General features: G+C 39.2%; 1 protein-coding gene across 15 annotated transcripts in view; it reads right to left on the reverse strand.

Moving 5' to 3' along the window:
• The window catches only part of mbnl1 (muscleblind-like splicing regulator 1), a 79,865-nt gene extending 57,605 nt beyond the window's left edge, over positions 1-22,260 (reverse strand). For 10 of the 15 annotated variants that reach the window (XM_088912694.1, XM_088912691.1, XM_088912690.1 and 7 more), the window contains exon 1: positions 11,722-11,884. The gene's annotated coding sequence lies outside the window, so the exon portion shown is untranslated. Of the gene's footprint in view, positions 1-11,721; positions 11,892-22,187 lie in introns of those variants that run through there. The other 5 variants (XM_088912689.1, XM_088912695.1, XM_088912688.1 and 2 more) reach the window with 5 other exon arrangements.
• Between the last annotated feature and the right edge of the window lie 415 nt (positions 22,261-22,675).

Genomic DNA, 22,675 nt, shown 5'->3' on the forward strand with positions numbered 1-22,675 from the left:
CACGGAGGATTAAACCACGTTGCTTTCTCAAAGCAAATATCTGTCCCCCTGCGCTGACAAAAAAAAAAGAAAACAAGACAGACACCTGCCGGTTAGCCGGAGCAGAAGTGAAAAACCTTCTGAACTGCAGCTCACTTCCTAGCTGGTGTGCTTGCTCTGCTTCGACGGCTCTGCCTCAGGGATAGACTATGCTCCATCTCACACCCGCGAACAGAAAGGGAGCAGGGGTGTTTGCGAATGGTACAATCTCCTGACCCCTTCCATTCACTTCCTATTCCTTCCTCTCCAGCTCTGCCTCTTCAGCTCCAGAGCACACAGCACACGCTCACACAAAACCAGTCAGCAGACGCCATCAATATGTTGCAGCCAGGTCCAATATCAACACAAGCAGCCCCTGTTGTGACCTTTTTTCAACTCCGAGGCTATAGAAACGCAGAGGAAACAGAGATCAGGCTGGTATCAAAGCGTCTGGTAAAATATAAGCAGTCAGAGAAGGAGGCGATTCCATTACAGACATATTAAATATTAAAGAGGCAGTTTTATTTTTCTTAAAAATGGTCTACACACTCGAGGGTGTGATTTTGCCTGACTTAACCCGTGCTGGAGGTGGTGTCAAACAGAGGCCTTGTAACGCAGAAGTTTTATCTGTAAGACATTAACTCTGAATGGCCTACTTGGCTGAAATCAGGAATCGAAATTTCGACACTGCAGTTTTTAAAATTTCACCATCTGGCTGTGATTTATTTTACCACCAAGTTAGGAGGGAAAAAAAGACTGTGATCCCTGTACTGTTTTACCTCTGCCATTCTGTAAAAGCAGCTTTTGCTACTGGTAACTATTTAAAGAGCAGCACCTCTGACTCGCAGAGGTCTTGCATGTCTGACTGCTTTTGGTAGGAAGGTTTATGAAAGAGTCAATAAATCTCACTGTTTATTTTTAAAAGTGTTTATTTCAATCAGACAATACTTGAAATATTTAAACAAACACGATATAATATCACATATGATATCCCTAAAACACTGCATTCTAAAAGAAGACAATGTTACTTAAAGGATTTCTACTGCCTATGCTACAGTAATTCTTTCAATATGGCATATCAACTTATATCAGACTAGGTAAATATATATAGGCAATCCAGTTTTCCTATAGGAAAAAAAGAACTTCTTTAACTTTTATTATCCTCAACACTGCTTATGAATGGAACACATCATTTAAAACTACTGTATATGTACAGTAGCTGTAATATCCTACACTAGTCTATTCCAAAATACCAGTCGAAGTTCTCTTTCAGGACAGACTGATTAGAGAAGGGGACTTAAAGTTAAACTCCACAGGCTACCAATTGGCACTGTCTGCTCCTATATGTTTCAGAACATTCATCAGACAAAACAAACTCATGTGAGACCAGCAGATTAGCAGAACACCTCCTGCAACTGTCCTGACCTCACAGAATAACCTCTCTGTGGCTGCCACGCTGTTAAGCCAGGTCTCTGCTGAGCAGGACGACAGATTTTGTTTTGCAGGCCATGCTTTTTTGCCCAAACTGCTTTGTAGATGTACTGTACATAATTATTAAGTGCAACCAAGATCTTTCTCACCTTTGCCTGAGCAGAAGGGGACCAATGCAAAATTCAGCCTGAAATGTGTAAGGTCTACTGTGAATAACTTCAGTAAGATTTTTAATAAATGCATCTTAAGCCACAAGAATAATGAAACATAAACAGCCACAGGCATTAAGGTAATAAGCCAATGAATTTGCAATTTCATGCATGCTAAATAGAATTCAACTACCTAAGATAACATTTAAACACCACTCTATTTTTGAATATTAAAACTATGCATCCTGTTTACAACTCGATTGAAACATATTAATTACAGAGATGGATGGACACACAGTTAAGTGTATTCCGTGTCATCTATTTAAAGACTGCTATTTGATAATCTGCAAATCTTCCCAATAAAACTTGTTTACGTAGTCAGACTACTTAGGCCTTCCTTATGGACACTGCTCCAGAAGGGCTGACATTATTTAATTACCTCTCTTAAATATAGCCTCTCAACTTTAAAAAGGTAAAATATTTTGGGAATATTCTCAAAATCACAGTTAACTGTAAACCTCTCCCCTCTCTCCCCAGTAATGCAACGTAATTCAAGGTACTTTCCATTTCTTCTTAAAATAACTCTTTATTATTCTTGCCAGTTCTAAGTCTGCTTTTTAAAAAAAAAAGTGTACATGCATAACATGCAGTACTCACATCGATTTTACTTAAAATAATTTTGAATTCAAATGCATTTTCAATTTTCATCATATCTAGTTAATACTATATTAATACATTAGTGAAGATTAAATGTGAGTGAATCAACTAACACTGAATTCAACTTAAAGAAAGCTCTTTTGACTTTTGCAAAAACACATTTGGATACTAAAACACATTATGTTACATTAAGCATTACACACTAAGCTCCTCCTTAATAAGTCATGAAGTACTCAGGAAATTCAGTATAATTTGAAACTGTTCTGTTTCTGAATCTGAATCTGAATTCTGAATTCTGAATCTGTTATGTCATTTGTACTACAACAGTTTTCCCAGATAACAAAGCAAAGGCACCAAGACTAAAGCTATTGAACCAGCTTATCCACAAGGATGCAAAATTTCACAGATTAGACATATCAGGCTTGGCAGTTTTACATACAGTATTTTCATACCATAATAAGTGCTGAAAATATTTCATATACTGTAAATTAGGTCAATAGCTTTCCAATTTTTCCCAGCTGGAGAGAGATGAAACATCATGCGATATCAACAAGAGGCTGTTTCTTTAAAAGGAAGCCTTATTCATACCTTTTATATAATTTATAAGACCTTGTCAGATGCCCATGCCAATTAGTTTTATAACTAATGCGTCAAGCACTACAATAAGTATTAATACAAAAGTAAATAATTGAAAAATAAATAACTTTTATATAATTAATATAGTACTTAGCTAAGAAAAACAAAGTTCACAAGAATTTGATTACCACATCCCAATCTCCTGTTATCTAATACGGAAAGAGCAATATTGAGCTGAGCAGAGGATAGGACCCTGCTGTGGTTTCATAACCTAATTACTTCATACTGTACACATTAAAACATGCATTTCATTATTAGTCTTACAAAATAGAATAATTTTTATTGGTAGAGTCAATCAAAAACTAAAACTAAAATTGCACAAGCCAGGGTTGTTACATTTTTCAAACGTTCAAATAGTCTAAGGTGTGTGAGTGGTGATGCAGCTTTCAGATTTTTGTTATTTAAAATAAAATTATATATTTATGCTACCCGCTGGCTAGAGCTCTGTTAGCTACAAGTGCAGTTCAATATCGATGTGCAGTGTGACTCATCAGATGAGCACATTCTTCTCCTCTTCTACAATGCTCTTTATATAATGTCATTTTTTCTTCATTGAGTTTCTCATTTGCTTTTCACCATTATCAGAAGCTTCTTTTGGAAGTTACCTAAGGAGACTTTGACTACTTGGAAATCATGCTCTTCTTCATTTTTGGAGCAATTCTATTAAAAATGTCTCATATTCATCTTTACTCAGTTTTCTTATTCAAAAACCCACATCCACTACATCCACATACTGTATGTAGGAAGGACCAGCAAAGGTAAATATTAAAATGTTTCACTACATGGTATTTGTCATGGAGGAAGAAACTTTAATGACAGAAATTTAAAAATGAACCAGGCATTGACTTTCTGAAGCTTAGGTTAGTAACACCATTTAGGTATTTCTGTAGCAATACATACAGAGTATTTAGAGTATTTTTTTCCACTTGGAAAAAAAAACACTGCAGACGCTGATTTCTAAGTCTAATTCCATCCTGGCTAATTCCTAATGTTTTTGCCTTGTGAAAATTTAAGCCTACTGTGGAAAAAAGGTATTTTGTTTATGTAGAATGGACTGTATATTGTTTTTAAGGTCTTGTAGCTGTTCTGTACAGACAAGACACACAGATTGAACCGCATGGAGATGTATTTAGAAAAATGAATAAACCAGTAAACCACACTGGCCTCACAACACCCTATAATAAGACGTCACAAAGGAGAGGCTCCACATCTGAAAGTAATCCCAACACGCAGAAGCAACGTGGTGGCACGCCATCTTTTCACCTTGAATGACTTCCACGACAGAGGAAGCTGCACGACTTTATCAGACCCCCTCAGAATGGGCCGATGCCAATGAGCATATAGTCTGTAACAAATAACACCGAGTCTGAGAAAGCAGCAGTACAGTTACAGACTCCTGCCTTGTGTTATACTGAAAGGGTAAAGAATATGCTCTACATTACACACAGGAAAGGAGAAAAATCTGTAGACATTAAAATGAAACAATGGCTGGATTCAGAGCTATCCAGGCACACGTAAGGGCTAGAGCAGACGTCACCGACTGGACATATTTGGGCTTAAAAGAAACAGAATAATGATTTACCAGTTAGTCTGGAAATAAGTCTTTAAAAAAAGACTTCCTGCTTTTTTCTCCTTTAGACTCTTTGATTTTTTATTCTGTAAAATACTTCATTTTTAATGAATATATGAACAAATTTTCTAAGTGAAAATGCATTTACAGTATTTTTGAGAATTCAAACAGACATACTGTACAGTACAGAGGCTTGCCCAGCACACATACGACTGTATGATTCACTTACTGTAACTGCAACTGCAACACAGGGAATTAAACACTCTATTGGAAATGGTGAGATTCCACTGTGATGTTTACAGGGCACAAGACCCTTTCGTGTTCCTCCTTTATTGCGATTACAGATTTTTTTTCCTTCTCCACTGTTCTGTGCAGCCTTGGATGCCTTTCTAAGGATGTTGTTGGGAATACACTTGGTGCCAGCTTTCGATAAAAAAAAAATACAACATACTTTCAAGCGCAGGATTGTTTACAGAGTGGGGAGTCAACAGATTAAAGATTCGTTTTGCGTTTTCTCAGTAAATCATGGCTGCACACAAGAGATGACAGTGCAAGATGAGGAGAATATATACAGTACAATCTACACAGCTCGGCACCTTACAGAGCAAGGTACACAACATGACACTACAAGGTCACTGCTGCCTTCTAAACTAGCACAGGCCAGAGCAAAAACCAGCTATGAGTGGATTATATTCTATAGGTACTTTCTGGTGTTTGTTCTGTACATAAACTGAAGCATCACTGCAGTTCTATTAAATGCAGGTATTGATGCCACCCAATTCACACAATGCTAAACTCCTGGAGCTACAAGCTCTTTCATTCTGGCTCATGGGAGTCATCAGTAAAGAGGGCAGACTAGATGCAACGTTGGCCTGCACAGAAGCAGCACGTGTACCGATGTGTGATACAGAGACATATGGCAGAAATGTGTCAGTGCAGCTCTCTCCTGACCAGCTCTCACTCAGGACCAGTCTCCAGCGAGTGAGTCAGGGAGCAGTGAATCTGCAGTGTGCAGCACATGGTCAAAAGTTAAATGTTACTGTTGCTACATACAAGCAGATTAATGGTCAGGATGCGCTGTTTTTTTAAGCCACAGCCTGCATATTTACTGTACACGCCTTTGTTAAAAAATAAAAATTGCTCCCGTCTAAAAAGAAATGCAGTACAGATGTGTAAGAACTGGTAACTCCTATCTGAAATCAGATAATTCTCTCAGAATCTTTACTATTATCTTAAGTCCTCTAAAATGTGAAGAGAAACAGTATTATTAATAAACATTTATAGTTTAAAAAATAATTTATTCAAAATATTTTTAAAATATATTTGTTTCATTTATAATATACTCTAATGTTCTACTAAATTACATAATGAGAACCTTACCTACCAGAGAAGACGAATTACAGTTAATTGGCAAATTATTTAACAGACAATACCTATTATAGCTAAATTAATGAGAAAAACCTTCTCCTCATTCAGGGTGACAGGTGTGTTTTGTGCAAAATAAATTAAGATAAAGTTGCTCCAACTAACATCAAAATCATCATCATAGAAACCGATTTAATGTTTCTGCAAGCGGACAATTTGACTGAAGCTTCTGCTCTACGGTTCTACACACCATTTCAATAGGAACCTTGCTCATCCCCAAGCTTCTCTCTCCCTGTCTGTGTGTCTGTGTCTCATGGAGAGCAAGCTGGGGTATGCGAAAAGACGAATTCCTAATGCAAGAAATTGTATAGGGCTAATAAAGTGACGTTATGCTATGTTATGTTATCATATATGTCACCCATGATTCTTACCACATCCTTCCTAACACATTTAAAACCAACTCTTTCATAGAGAGCAACCTCACAGGCCAATGACAACTGTACAGCAAAGTCACACAAGGTGAAGCGACCTGACAGTGCAACAGTTACATTGCAATGGCGCTCGCTGTCATATGCTTTTAATAAAATCCCAGATGTTTAAAAACTACAAACGCTCAAAATGCATCACAATGGTAGAAAAGTGGAAAATAAAGACAATCTGTAATCAGAGCATAATTGGTAGCTAGATCCAAAAACGGCAGTTCTGGTGTAATTAAAGCTGGTGGTTGCATGTGCAGCACACAGCAAAGCTCTTCATGGCCTTTAGTCAACGATCCATCTTTCTCCATATCACTCCCATAATTCAAATTCTCTCAGCAATAGCCAATAAACGCTTTTAGGATTTATTTTTCAAGTTAGGATTTCAAGCCCAGTTTGTGATTCCTGACTGAATCAACTCAGTTTTACCAGCAGAGGAGGAACAAGGACATCAAGTCCCTTCCTCCAGAACGCGCGGTCAGAGCGAGCCCCCAGGAAGGGGCTAGGCATGCACACAGCAGAGCGAGCGCCACCTGGAGGAGAGGCACAGCCCTCGCAGACAGCGCCACCTGGGGGCCGAGGGGCCCAGCAGATCCCACAGGCTGCAGGCGTGCAGCAAGCTGAGGCCAAACCCAAACCAGGCACCACTCAGCCAGACACGCGGCTCCCCCTGGGAGCCCCTTTCCCAGCCCATCCCTTCAGAAGCCCAGCGTTCTCGTTTTTATATCCCGTCTACTCCCTTTTTCCACACAGATCACAAAAAGACAATGTGCAGCACTGCGACGATGTTAGGAGGAAAGTAGGCAGGTGGGTAATTCCACTGGAGCCACACATAACGGCTCAGCACGGGCCAGAGCTTCTCCTCCTTTCTTGGCATGAAGCAATCAAGAGCATGACTCCCCCCCAGAGAATGGAACACCAGTCCATCGCAGTCTACCCTCGCAAAAGCTGCTCCCCATTCATACTGCTGGGTGGACTGCAGCCACCGGGGTAGAGTACCTCACTCAAGGCACAACAGCAGCGTCCGCAGCCGGGAATCGAACCCACAACCCACCAGAAATCAGCCCAGACACTTATGCCCAATCCTGTGCCGTCCCAGGACAAAAGTATAATGTCGTCATTATACTCTCTCTTGTTCTTCTATCATTTTCCAAAGAGTTAACATCAGGAATCGCTGCCTTTGCTCGTCTCCAGTGAGCAATACTCTAATTGAGCAGCTGCCCATTTCTGCCAATCCTTTGGTCTTTCCAAAGGATGCTTTATTCACCAACAGAAATGGGACAGTATAACTGGTCTGCAACCCTACCATTTCCCAGTTACTCTACTTGATTAATATGCTACGCAGCTATAACTTGACCGTTTTGACGTGCTTTTGAAAATCTACTTATGTATCAGTTAGTAAAATCTGAGGCTTCGCAGTTCCTTCTCATTTAGATTGCGTGCATTTTAAATGTGACACATCCAAACCCATCTACCCATCTGTTTTACTAATCCCTGGCATCATGTGAAAATTCACAGCAGACATGCAGTATGAGTAAATTCCTCTTGTGCTTCACCATGTGTTTTTGGATGCTTCCTACTAACATAGGCACATGAATTTGGATCCAGAAAGTTCCAGTTACAGTATGTTCGGTGGCCAGAATTCTCTCCTCTAGCTCTCCCACTCCACAGAACGCAAACCCCAGCTGGGAGTAACTGTAGGCAGGATTGGCACTTTCTTACCTTATTTTCCAAGTGCCATTGTATTGAACAGAAAAAGAGTGAGTAAGGGGACAAGTTCATGGCCCAGCTGTTTCTACTGTCTGCTCTTGTGTCTGCTAGCCACACATGAGCTCTGCGATTTACGTGAAACAGCACGGAGCAAATGAGAATCTGATGAGTGTGATTCCCCAGAACTCTGGAGTGTAATAGCTAACTGAGTTATAGTCATTTAGAAAAAACCTGTAAGTTTTTTAAATAACGTGCTTGTAGAGAGAGTAACTAACTGCATACAGTGTAGTCCTATCTAGCAGTAGATTAAAACGCTTTCATCACTGCCAGACTACATCTACAAAGGGGATACCTGCTTTATTAATGCTTTATGTAAACCAACAAAAATAAAAGCAGAAATTAAACATAAGTCTTACGATTGAGCCTTATTATTTCTTTATTGTTTTGGCAATAAATCCTGCACTGTCAAATGCTGCAGATGAGTTTGGTACCAAAATATGGAAAGTGAAATGTAATGTTTTCATAGAAATCTAACACCAAAGCCCAGGCTGTTTACCGTTCTTTAAATATCTGACAGAGTGAAACAAAGAAGAGCTGCTTTCATTCTTTGGCCAGCTCTCTGGAAGAAGCCTCAGTTTACCAGCCCAGGGGGAGACAGGGTCTCTTTGTAAAGCAGTGTGCACTCCCAGGGCTTGCCTGAAACAATATTTTCGTTAAAAATAGCAAACGTCCCCCTTGCTGAAAAGTGAAGCTGGTAATGGTGAATGAAACGGAATTGAACTCACCCCCCCCCCCCATGAAATCATGACACTGCCGTGCCTCTGAGGCTAGAAAACAACAACGACAACAGATAAGCAGAACAAGCACTACTGTGCAGCGCTCACAGGAGAGAATAGAAGTGATATTGTTGTCCTGTCACGTATGGGCACACCTACAAATGTGCAGATGGCCACGGTTTCACAGGGGGTTGACACACAGCGGCAATTCATCCCATAATCAGAAACCAGAAACCTTGGACAATGTGTCAATTGTCAGGTCATTGTGTACGAACGCACTAAGTCGGGCCTTCCGAGAGTGTAAGTGAAAACTTGACAAAGACACTTTAGAAGCTCTGAGGCATGCACAGCAAACATGTGTTTCCTGCCTGAAATGAACGCTGAAAAGACAGTGACTTTACTCACAGGGTAAATGAGAGCAGCGCCGCTACAAATTTACATTGTCTCCGATTAGCAACTCTTCGATGACAAGCATGCAACAGTCTTGCATTATTTAACAGATATGTGGCTTCACATCCACGTGGAACCCTTTAAAAAAATCACAGCTAGAAACATTTTAGCTCCAGAAAGGCAATATTGGAGCCTCTCCGTTATTCCCTGCTTATGAAAAAGCAAACAAACACGTATTGTGAAAGTTCCACACCGCTGTTGTCTCTACAAAAATCAAAACGTTTAAAAATGGCAACACTGAAGACACTTAACGCAACATTACGATAATTCAGATAATTAAAAGTGAAAACTGAAGTGTCTGTAACACTATAATCCTTCCAAATTACAGGATATATTTGTCTGTGCTACACTCTAAGTGCTGATTGCTTTGCCGATAACATTCAAAATAGTAATTTAAAAATAATTAGGTAATGAAAAGGTGTTCAGGCCTACATTCTAATGAAAGGTTCTTGCACTGTTATTTCTCCATTTAAAGGCACAGTAAACATTGCACTTATCATGCCAAACAGCATATATTAAACACTTTAACCTTAAAGCTAGAACAGAGAAAAAAATACATCTCAGCAACAATTTACATTTTTTTGGAAGAATCCTGTTGTGCTGTTGATCAACACCAAAAAAAACATCCAAAGTGACTATTTGTTTTTCACACACTAGCAAAACATCTTACCGGCTGCTTGTTAGGGCTCGTTCTCTGTTTCACGAATTTCAAACTTTGTGTCTCTTCAAGGTTTTACTTTAATACGTTTTCAGCATACAAACTGAAAAGAACATTTTGCAAACATGACATTACATTTATGTCCCCCACGTACTGTTGGGTAAATCTCAGATTCAACTGAAAACTAACAATACCTTTTTTAGAAATAGAATTGGGATTTGCAACCCGAGAAATCCATTGTGAATTCTGGAGACGTACCGTACGTAATACGGGAAGTTATACAGTGCACAGCTAACCAGGTTCACAAGGCCTAGTTAGTATTAATATTCAGAAGAGCTATCTATTCACATATCTGCTCTTTCATTCAGACAAATATTGGGCTGGACCTTCAGACACACGCACAGCAACAACGGGAATGTATAGTTGCCTATTGTTCTGGAGGCTGATGACTGGATCTCCCAAGCAGGAGGCAATGAGACCTCTTCCTGAGTCAGCCAGACCAAGGCACTGCTGTGCTGACGAATAAGTGCACTCTGTCGATCTACATTGGCTTGTACATGTTGGAGCACAGGTCCTCCTGCAACTGACAGAAGCTTTAAAGGGGTGGGTGTGGTACCATCTATGCAAAAAGGGAACCACTGACAGGAGCTTCTGTTCGTACTATCAGATAATGGTGTGGAGATATTCCTGTTTACTTTACCTGGAATTAACGCCAAAGATAAACCTGAATGTCCCATAATTTCGAGAGCTGCTCCATTGCAACAGAGATGTCTGTACAAAATATGCAAAAACCCACACTGAAATTCAAACTGGGCCTTTGGATAACGTCCCTCTGAACCAATAAATAAACAGCTCGCTCAGGCTCCAGACTTTTCGAACTTACGGTATCCCTATCAGTTTTTTGGCTGTAAGCTCATGTGAAATAGCTCCGTGATGCCATGTTGTCCTCAGCCTCTCTCAGCCCTTTAATGGGTAAAAGCCTGCGATAGCCTTCCGTACAACTTCTGCCTGAACTTGCCCAATCCGAAAGGCCTTCTCTGTTGTTTTCTCTAACAGAATAACTTTCCTCTCGCAAGAAAGGCGAATAAAGGCATGATCCTTCTCCTTGATAACCCCTGTTAACACTTATTGCATTTACTTACTTGCCCTACAGTTTGGGTATGACGCACTACAAAAAAAAAAGTGAAAAAAAATGCTAAATGTCTTCCACCCCAGTAGCTTGGCAAACCCATACTGTACTGAAATACAGCACTCGCCATATAAGGACACACAGCTAAACATGTCACGCATAATTTATATGCAGTAGGCAGAGAGTTAACCTTTCAGAGCACATATTTGGACCACATGCAGAACAAGCAGCCTTCGGAAGCTTCTGAACGAAACCAGAAAGGGAAAAAAACCTTAACTAAAAACGGAACTCACAAGTCCTCCAGTTCATGGCAATGTGTCATCATTTTGCCTTAAATCAAGACCCTGAAAAGATGCCGGTGGGCTATCCACCTGTTTCTCACTCTCGGATCAGTCGAAATACAGCTCTCGAGCTCTGCTGTGGTGTGTGCCTGCAGCACTCAGACAGGAAGAGGCTGCTGTATACAGATCTGCAGCTGTGACCTTCTGTTTTCTTTCCAGCTAAAGATGGTGTGCGATATGAAACCTTAAACCGCAGTAACTTAGCCCCCTCAACCTGATAAACGAAGCCAGTGCAGGCACAGCCTCAGCTTCTCCCATCTGCTCGGCCCCTGAGCTCTCCCGACAGCAACCCAGAACAGCAGTGAAAATTGAGAGAGAGAGAAAGAAAATGGAGAAAAAACACAACAAAACTTACCTCACATTTTTTGTGTGTGTTTTCAGATCAAACCAGACGTCAGAGACAGTGCCCAAGGCACTGTGGAATTCATTATTTATGGATGACACAGCAATGAAGTGAACCTGCTCAAGCTGCTATCAGAAAAAGCATTCTTACAGTCTCTCCACATTCAGCTGCAGTGGGAAGGCTGTTGAATGTAGCTTTGCAGACTCCTCTCCCTGCCTGCTATTTGCCCCTCCCCTAAACGCCTGCCCTACCAGGAAGCAGGCACTGTGTGCAGCAGACTAGACTGGCCTTCTCAACTGTAGAAGTGATCAAAATACTTGCCAGACAGCCTACTATTGCTTTCACTTACCGGATTCCTAACGGGATACCTACCAAACTGTCTTTATTTGTCCTACGTTTATTCAGGCTTATTTGTAGCGCAGATTACATTAGGGCACAGCATGAGGAAAGAAGTAAAAGCTCTTCAGATGGAATTTCCCCCACTCACACCTCCTGCTTCCCCTACAACAAGCTGCCTTTGGTTCAGTCCATCTGATATGTAAAGCATATAATAACCTCTGAACTCCAGTGCTACACTGTGCAATTTACAAATACTGTTGCCATGGACATTCCAATCAGATAATACATTAGATTGTACATGTGGGCTTTTAACTGGCTTTTAGCAGGAATCCTCACTCTGTAGCTATGACAGTCAGCTTGATAAATCTTTGTGACGCCAACGTGTGAGTGGTGGGTTTTGACTTTCATAAATATTTATAATTCAGAAAGGTCCCGACTAAAATTTAATTTCAAATTGAGATTTGTATCTAGTCCGGTGACATCTTCTAACCAAAAAAGGAGTCGTTAAAGAAGCACCTAAGTTTAACGAACGCAAGCTGCAGCTTGTACAAGGGAATTTCAGCAACAGTAAAAGCACTCAAGGCAAAATTAAAACCGCTATGCATCACAGTTATGCAAAATCCTCCTTTTATTTTATGATCCCCTATAGTTCAGTGTATGAAATTAAGAGCTCCCACTTCAAAGTCAAGCCACAATAGTTGAAGCTACACAGGGCTGCAATGATGGCATCTCCCTGAGGTAATTTCTGAATAAATGTGTTCTACAGCAAGCGTAACACGTTCCTTTCTAGGAGCAATGGTTTTTTTTACGAGCAATTTATGTATCGAAGTTGAGACAGAGCCAGGATCACAGTATGGCATGGATGGTCCTGGACTTCTGGAGGTGCATGTCTAAGGACAGACAATTTCGCTCAGGTCTTTGCACGCCTGATGTGTTTGAAACACTGACACAGAGCCAGAACCATGTCCAACACTAGTGTCAACAAATTAACTGTAAATAATTCAGCAAGAGGGTTAAATCCTGCCTACAATATCCTCAGCTTACACTGTCACTCTCTGATTCTTTTAAGCATGGCATACAACTAATCCACCAACAGACTTTTTCTTTGTTCTGTATTTCATTTGTGACAGGCTTGATCTGACCACGAGCAAGAATATAATTCCAAAGACTGTCTGTGGTTATACACCACATTTGAAAGGAAGTTTAATTGTGTAAAAAGACACTAATGTTTCTCTCAGAACCTTGTTCAACCAATCTATAAAACATGGATATCCTGAAATGTCTGCTTTATGAATCTGTATGGTGGCTTTTGAAAGCTTTTTAATACTTGCTCTGTTTTTCCAATTTCAAATGAGTCTTTAACTCATTTTTCAAGCAACTGCTTTTGTGATTACTTTCACCTGCAATATATATTTTTCACCTTTAAACATCGACAAATTACTTTTAAAAATAGATAATGGTTCTTTGGAGAAAAATGTTTCGACATTCAACCCCTAAACAACATGCCCACCGTTTGTCCCCAGAGGAAATTGGACACAATTAAGACAAGTTTTCAAACTTTGAAGTCTTATTAATGTTTGGTGTGATGATTGAACAGATCTTCTAAGCAGTCCTTACAGGCTTGCTCTGTGCATCCGGCAGACAAAAACAATCGCAATTGTGACCAAAGCATATGTTTGGCAACAGTTTTTTTTTTTTTAAGGTTTACTTGTGCCTTTGCCTTTTAAAACTGCAAGAGAATGAGCAAGTGTCACAAGCAGGACTCATCCCCCTGGTGAAGCAGGAAGTGAGTGAGCACTCTAGACTGGTGACCAGCGAGAGTTACCCCCCAGACTGTGAGCATGACCTCAGCCCCCCCCCCCAGGAAAATGTGCTGGTGGAATTTTTGGCCCAGTTGCTCTTTCAGTAAATAAGTTTATCTGAAGCACTGATAAGCATCCATTTTACCAAAATGTACACTGACCTCTATTAGACATTTCATAGAACTAAACACTAAAAAGCTTTGAGCCAATGAAGCAATTATCTGTCATACAGTATCACAAATCAATGGTTTTAAGTGTATGCTTTTAAAAATATTTTCTCTTTCACTCAGCACAGCACAGTATGATTAAATGTTTATCTTTTAATACTATTTTTGGCATTGAGTTGTCACAGTCCACTTTAATCTTTAATCTTTGTGTGATTTTCTAACAATGAAATTCCACCTCACTGTAAGGCTGTAACGGACCAAGAATTTGTAGCTTGATGGGTTGATTTCTAATGCAGACTTATTAATGGTAGCATTGAGATCAGACAAGAAAGGACTAATTCTCATTGTATACAGTTGCTAAGTGCTACATACTCCATACAGAAATAAAGTAGTAACACGAGTACACACAGAAGCTTCCACGTGGTAAAATGTCTTAGCTTTAGATTTTCTGATGTCATTTTTCCAAAAACAACATAGATATTCTAGAAAGGGAGCTGTATTACTTAATGAAATTCAAACTGTATTCCAAGAACAACACGCGGACTGGGAGAAATCTGCAAGCGGTATTCTTAAAAAGGGCTAGAAAAACAAATAGAAAGGATCATTTTAATTTTGATTTGGAAAGTGTGTAATAGGAACTCCCACTTTAAAAGTATGCTTTTGGGAGCATAATAACCCAAGGCTTGTCTGTGCCAAAATATTGAGCAATGCCAAACGTAACGATATTGAACAAAAGCAAAACGCCTTCACAAACAATTATTCTATGACTCGATTCATCCTGAACAAAGGCACGAAATCAAAGCACGGACCAAGCTACTGATGAGCTCTTCAGCCAAGTGTTATTTGAATGAGGAAAGCGCTGCTCTGGAACCTCCAGGAAGAAAGGAGAAATCAAAAAGTGCCTTTTACTTCACAGATGTGACGTGAAACACTGTGCCTTCACATCACTGACGCAGTTATCACAGCAAAGATTTACAGCGCACTCCCACTGCTGTGATAAAGACCATTGTTCACCCCAGAGACGCTACGACGTTTGTTTCTCTATACCTGGCCCAGCTGTGCACTGTATTTCAAGGTTGGTTTAGAATCATTTACAGCCAATGGGCCTTGTTTCTAAAGATGTAGTAAATGACTGAAAAAAGATGTGCGTAAGCAGGGTGCCTGTTAGATGAGAGAAACCAGCACAAGGAAGCTGGTGTTTGCAATAGTAGGTGCTCCTGGTGCAGGCAAGCACATTCGTCATTAGCACGGCTGTGTGGAGCTTCCGGAGCACAGGAAGGCATTGCTGACCATATCTAGATACGAATGATGCCGAAAGTAGGCGCTGCCAATAATTACAGAGACAACTTTGAGAGCATGTGGGGAAGTGTAAGAGAGAGAGAGGGAGTTTAGAATCTCTTGAAGCCAGAAAACTAAATTTAAAATGATGGAACCTTTTTAGTCTGCACAAGCTAAAAGTACAGTAGGCTGAAAAGGCTGAGGCTGAGACTGAGAAGCCATCGTTCCTGCAGACGTGGAGCTGGCCGGTGGCTGAGGAAGCTGCCCACTGCAGCGCCAGTGATATGCGTGCCCAGTGTGCTCGTGGCGAAGCTCTCCTCCACTCACATTCCTAGCCGGGCTTGTCTTGCCTGATCAACTCTGGGTATCCATGTCCCCTGAGCTCTGGACGTTTATCCTTCCTCTCTCCTTGCCAGTGTGCAAGGAACCTCAGTGTTCAGATAAACCAACTCAGTGTTCAGATAAACCATCTGGTGCTGCACAGAATACTGTGTATATTTCATCAACCCCCTTCCTTCTACCTCTCTACATCATTTGCATACATGGTCACTGGATGTGTTCAAGTGTGTAAACCTAGATATTTACAGGAAGTTTCAGACATGTTTACAAAGGCACACAAGGCTTTCAGCAGCTTTTAGCTGTGGTTTGTGATTATTGATACGTTATTGCCCGCCTTAATTTTTCTCTTTCACACTTCTAATCACTTTAGAAACATAAAGGAGGACAAAATTTCTATGAAACACCTTCTATTAACTTTTTTCAGTCTTCCTTATTACACAGATCATTACTGAGGAATTAAGTTTTATAGATAATTGCATGAAACTCCCAAAAAATTACACACTGAGCATTAACGCTGTATCTTCAAGAACGTTCCTTATCTACCCTAGAAAGTGACATCTCTGGCCACCTACTGTATATCAGAGGTCTCTTCATCAGTTTCTCACCAGCTCTCCTGGGATTTGTCTGAATAATTGCACACACACACAACAATGCCCTGGAGTCTGGATTTCGGTGCTTGCATGCAGAGCTAGTTGATATCATGTAATACAATATGCACATCAGATCTTTTTCTCTAAGAAGCATTAATTCAGCAAAGTCACAGGCTGAGATGTACAGTTAAATTCAGTCTCACATGTCAACTATTCAGAATAATAATCTGCATTTTTTGTCTTTAAGGTCTCCTGCTAATGTATCCTATTTTGGACACATAAGATATATTGATTTTTTTTAAATTGCAAAATGATTTAAGATTAGCCTTGGCAATATACTCATTCTTCATTTTCTGTTTTAAAGGCAAATGTCTTTTTTTATATTTTAAAGGAACAGTATTTTGCACAAGTTCTCTGTAAATCTGTACTACACAAACATATTAGTGAATAACTACAGCTTCTGTAATACTAACATATTTCAAATATTTGCTTTTGAAAAAAATAATTTCAATGTTATACTGTATGTTATGTGTAATATTATATTACCTAATAAGCTGGCATTAAATAATTAATTAATTCTGCTGGCACTTTTCAGGAAAGAAGCAGGCCTCAATAAACACTCAGCCAACAATGACACTGGTGTATGTCATTCTGTACCTAGCCCCTGATGTTTGCTTGAAATAACAAGCAATATATCAGCATTACATATAGCCCCCAAACAGATAATAGCCTTGATGTGCTTTGGTCTGACTTTGTACTGTTCTTGGTTTGATAAGCTGAGCCCCAGACTACCCGGAGCTGCCACCCGGCACCAGCACACAGCCCAGGGACCTGCTGTCCTGGTGACTGGATTAGTGGGTGTGGCACAAAAGTGTGGGGTCTGGAAGTTGAGGTTTGGAAATTTAGGGACAGGGAAGCAATGAACTGAAAATAAAACAACTGCGGCTTCCGTGGCAACTGTGGTTGAGTCTTAGGGAAGACTCAATACTGAGCCTCAAGCACTTTAAACTGAACTAATGCCATTCTGAAATCACCAATGAAAAAAACTGTTAGAAAATCATTTTTGCCAAATTTATTCTAGGAAGGATTATTTTAGGAAGATAAAGGTATAAAATTAAACCACTGAACTCTTTACCAACACACGGAGCAAAAGCAATATACTCTCATTTACACAACAAACCCCTTAAGAACATATCCAAGATCCAAACACAGCTCAGACTATTAGCCAGACATCACCATCGCGCTCAAGAACTCCTTTCAAGTGGGTTCTGCCTGTTTTAATGGATAATTAAATGACAATATGTAATACTGATAAGTATATAAACACCAGAGGTCAACCCTGGACCTGAAGAGCAACAATCCAGCAGTTCTTACGTATCAGCCCTTAACTATTCATTTCAAAACCTTTGGAAACTATTTTGTTCTGACCACCGGAGCTGGTGATGAGTTCAGTTGTTTCAGAGATATAATAAGCATAAATATAAAAATATAATGTATATAAAGAAAAATCCCTTGTAGCCTGCAAGGCTCAGAGAACTCTATTTCCTTACCTAAATGAACCAACTCACTCACTAAATTGATCAAAGGTCATGTGCGTTCCTCCTCTTTATGAAGCGATGAATTAAGGGTGTCCTACAGGAGAGCAGGGGTTCCCCAGTCCTGGTCCCAGGGGCACAGAAACCTGCAGTTTTTCATTCCAGCAGACGGACGCGTTGCATGATGGGAGTTTTTTTTCTACTCGAAATTTTGTCATTTTCTGTCATTTATGAAATACAATAGCTAAAATCCCCCCCCCCCCCCCCAACGTGTTTAAGAGCTGACAACAGTCAAGCAGGTCAAATCAATCCTGTTATTGAGTCAACTACGGGTTCAGTTAATAACCGAGAGTTTGGCTGAAATACAACCCAGGTGTGCGGGCCTTCAGAAAACCCCATGAACCCCTGATCTAGACAGCCTGCTGGACTGTACACCTCCAAATTCAGAACTGGTGTACACTACCTAAAGACACAGCCAACAACCCCCAACTTAACACAAAAGACAATACAAGTGCTTATTAGTCCTTGTGGAAATTTTCAAGTACACACCTGTCAGTACGGATGATCAAAATCCACTAACTCTGCACAGCAAAGTGTAAAGACCTGAAGTCCTAAAGAAAACTGCCACTCCTTTAACATTCTGGCATGCAGCTACTCTGACCACTGTGCATTTTTAATTTAATCAGTGTATTTAGGGGCTACAGACGTGTTCATGCTTTGGAAGACTGCACATTTCACTGTAAATCAGAATTTGCTATCAACTGGTTTATCTGGTTAAACAAAGAAATACTATTATTTCCAGATTAAGGAGAGTTGAATCTGCTTGGAACATCACAGCGAAAAACGCCTTCCAAGATTTATTTTTCCATTTTGTTTCTGAGGTGTTGAAATGCCACCCACTTCATTGATGCACTGCTACAGTACCAAGATCAGCTAGCACTGGGTGTCTGACAAGGACTTTGTTAAAGACCTTTGCGCTCCTCGATGGGTCTGTTAAATAAAATAGCCAAAATGATCAGATTGGGAGATGTATTTTTTTCCCTTTAAACTATTTTCTTACATGCAAATAGCAATAATCCGTTCTCAAACAAATTAGGAGAAGCCTGAACACTTAGATTATTTACATTTTGTTTCAGTTAATTAAACTAAAAAAAGTTAAATTAATTTAACCGGTAGAAGATTAGCAATTTCACCGTGATGTAGCCCTGCAAATTAGGCCTATGTGTTGCATGCATTTTTAATGCTTCTTCATAGACTACCTAGAATTACTATAAACAGATACAGATTCAGTTTCTACTGAAACTGGAAAACTGATGTGGAATGCCCCTATTGTAAATAAAAAAAATACCAGACAAAGGTATGCAAATAACCCAGTAAAACACTAAAATCTTTTTTCACCTTCCAGATTCTGTTTTTTGTTGTTGTTGAGTGCCTTAAAGGTTATTTTAATATTTTTTAAATTATTTAATATTAAATAAAACAAGTATGATCAAAATATCTCTGGCGTGTATTTTCAGCTTATTTTGACTTTATACTGTATATGAAGATACTGAAACAAAAAACAAAGAGATCAGAGAGCCCCATTTTAAATACACCATGACACTCTGCACTTGTTTGCAAAATATTTTTCTAAAATAACATCTTAGCCAATGCTACCCTTTTGAGGCAAAATCACTTTAAAAAGACACTGTCCTAACCCTAACAGACATACAGACAGATGTATCAACATTATACAGGTATATTCAAAAATAAAACATAACAATGTAAATACTAATGGTAGAAATCTGAAAAAGAAAAAAATAATGAGAACATGCCACAGCCACCTTGGTTTCAGTTGCTAATTTTGGTTTCAACAGTGCCCTCAGAATAACGAACATTTGCACTTTGAATAATGTAAAACAGGATGAGGAAAACGTCTCAACCACAAAAGAGAGAAAAAGGCACCGTAACTGATCTTTTGCTGAGAATGTTTTTATGGTCATTATTCACAGAAAGAAATATCTGCAGGTCGATCTAAAAAAGAATATCATTTACAGCTTAACCAAAATTAAAATAGCAGACAACTGATGGGGATACGCTGTGCCCGAATTCGACAGACAAACTTGGCACTACAAAAAGTTTTCTCCCCTGGGTTTGAACTGTTTTGTTCCTATCCCATGATGCATTTGTTTTCAGCAGGCCGCACACATTAGAAGACAAACTAAAACACGTTATTCCATCTCACTGGGTTTCATCATGGCCGCTGTTTCTGAAGGTGCTTAGTCATTTCTATTTATAATGCCTGATTTGTCAGTGACACTACAGTATTTAACTGTTTTTCCCAAGGGAACCTTCTATAAAACAGGTGGAACCACTAGAAATATTAATTTGAGAAGGTTAAGAGACTTCTAAGTATAAGTATGAGCAGATGGAATTATAACAGACAGCAAGCATAGGAGCAGAGCAGCTATGCGCCCTGACCCTGCTACCCGCCTGCGAGGAATTCACCAGCATGAAAGGCCTCCACAAGTCCATCGCCTTCCTCATAGGCTTAACATCTACCAAGAGCCTGTAAATGATTGCCATGCCCTTGTGAATTCACACCTAGGGCCACATGGAGACATGAGAATCTTTATTAATAAACTGTCCATCAGTGATGGTAATTGCAAGACCGAAAAGAGTTCGACCAAGGACAACAAACTGATTTGATGGAAAAACTCTCAACTGAAATATATTTCCTTTTTAATATCTTTATATATTTCCCTAGATCAATAAAGATAAAAAACAGCCCCGCTAACATAATATTAGCTAGTGCAAATGAATTTTTAAGATTATTTATCTGTGAGCACAAGCTAAGTTAATATTCAGTTCCATAACTCATAGCATCTCCTAAAACACGGCTTAAATATGAAATGTGCTCCCAGCAAGATAGACCTATAAAAAAGTTGTTACTGGTCAAAGTTAGCTATATCACACTGAGTGAGAACACCTATCCATGGCTGGGAACTCTGACTTTGCATTATTATTTAAAAGGTAGAATAAGTTTGGGAGTGCTCTGCTCTGCCAAGTGCTGTGAGACAACAAAGAGCATGATAAATTTATCCATACACATAGACACGTTTATGTAAGTATTCAAACCTGATAAATCAACATTCATCACTTAATTTTCAGCTAACTTCTCTCATTTACACAGGCCACACAACCTCACATGCTAAAAACCTCTCATTCAACCACCACGCACAACCTAACACACTCTGAGAAAAGACCTTTGAAGGACTTAAAGAAGAACTATGTTTAGCATTCATGAAGCCTTTAAGAGCACAATTACCTGTAAAATGTACATCTAAAGAAACTAGAAACTGCAGAGAAGCACCAAAAACAGTGCAAACTTTTTCATCTTCATGTCTTGGCCTTTCTCTTTGCTAATAGCAACTAATTTAATTTTTTTTAATTTTAATAATACAATAATAATTTTGGACTCACACCCCGCCATCACTAGAATGTAAAGCACTTCCTCAGTGTTTACTGCTCAGTCGTTAGAGTTGTTTCACACATCAGGAAACACTGAAACCTCAAAATGACCAGTATATTCTGCATGAGGATGCAACTTCTTCAACGACCAAGCCTGGGTCAATGAGCAATGTTTCCCTTTTTAGGTTATGCCCAGGTCTTTAGCATGACTATTTCCAAATATTCTTTTGTAAAGACACAAAACTACAAGAAAAATCAAACTGCTCTTTCTTTAACGCTCTTATTTTTACAATCGTGAGGTTAAAAATACAGCTTGATATCAACTTCCAAAATGAACTGACAGCAAATAATATTAGAAAACACTTCAGATCACCCTGAAAAATTGATGGGGCAAATGTAAATAAAAAAATTAAACCTTATTTCATTACAAGTAAGTGCATAACAAACCACAAACTCAGAAGTATGTTAATGTTTTTGTTAACAGGACAGGATTAACTGTAAAATAAAATTTAAAAATAAAAAATACATTTCGCAATCAAGAATAAAATAAAAACTATAAAAATGTATTTCTTTGTTACATAAAGTTAAATTCAGGTTATATCAAATATCAATATATTATATATAGTCATATTAACTGTATATTTCCAGTTAGATCTAGTTAGATCGTGTTTAATTCAAAATTGCCAAATTGTGGGTCTAATACAGTATGTCCAGATTAAAAGAAAAATATACTCTTTCATATCAACAGTTGCAGCATCTTTAGAAAGTAAGGACCTTCAATTTCACACCACAATACTGTAAACTGAGAAAAGAGCATCTCCATTTATTAAAACAAATCAAGAGTAACTTAAAATCATTTTCCACATCTGCGTGTTCAACTGCACGTCTTATTATACAAATTAACAGTGCTGAAATCTGAGAAAGAGAAATATACAAGCATTTAATACTACTAACTGTAAAGACAGACATCTTCCTTACCTGACTGCATTTGATGCGTTGAAGCCGCCTTAAAACTTAGTGGAACCCGGAGCTGAAGAGCTGCAGTTTGCAGTGCATTCTGGGCTAATTACAACATCCTTTTTCTTAGCACAGGGGATGATGACCTGGCTGAAGAGGAAACTGTGAAAGACCTGAATAATTGCACTCTTCAAACTCTATAGGTCTAAGAACATTAAATTAGTTATTCTTAGACGATTGCTCGGGGTTACTATGGCAACAGACTTTTTTTTTGGGGGTGTTGCTTACATTCTACCACCGCCAAAAGAGTAACACATTTTATCTATTTAAACATTTAAGAGGAAACCATACTAGCATGAACATGTGACGGAAAGTGCCACTCCTTCCTTTGAGTGAAACACAGAGCCTGAACATGAAATGAAAGTGTAGTCTTAAGGCGTACATGTTAGTGTTTGTTTATATTATCTCAGGACAAATCGCTCCCCCCCCCATACACACACACACCACAA

The sequence above is a fragment of the Atractosteus spatula genome, chromosome 4 (genome assembly GCF_055471065.1).
Source record: "Atractosteus spatula isolate fAtrSpa1 chromosome 4, fAtrSpa1.hap1, whole genome shotgun sequence".
NCBI lineage: Eukaryota > Metazoa > Chordata > Actinopteri > Semionotiformes > Lepisosteidae > Atractosteus > Atractosteus spatula.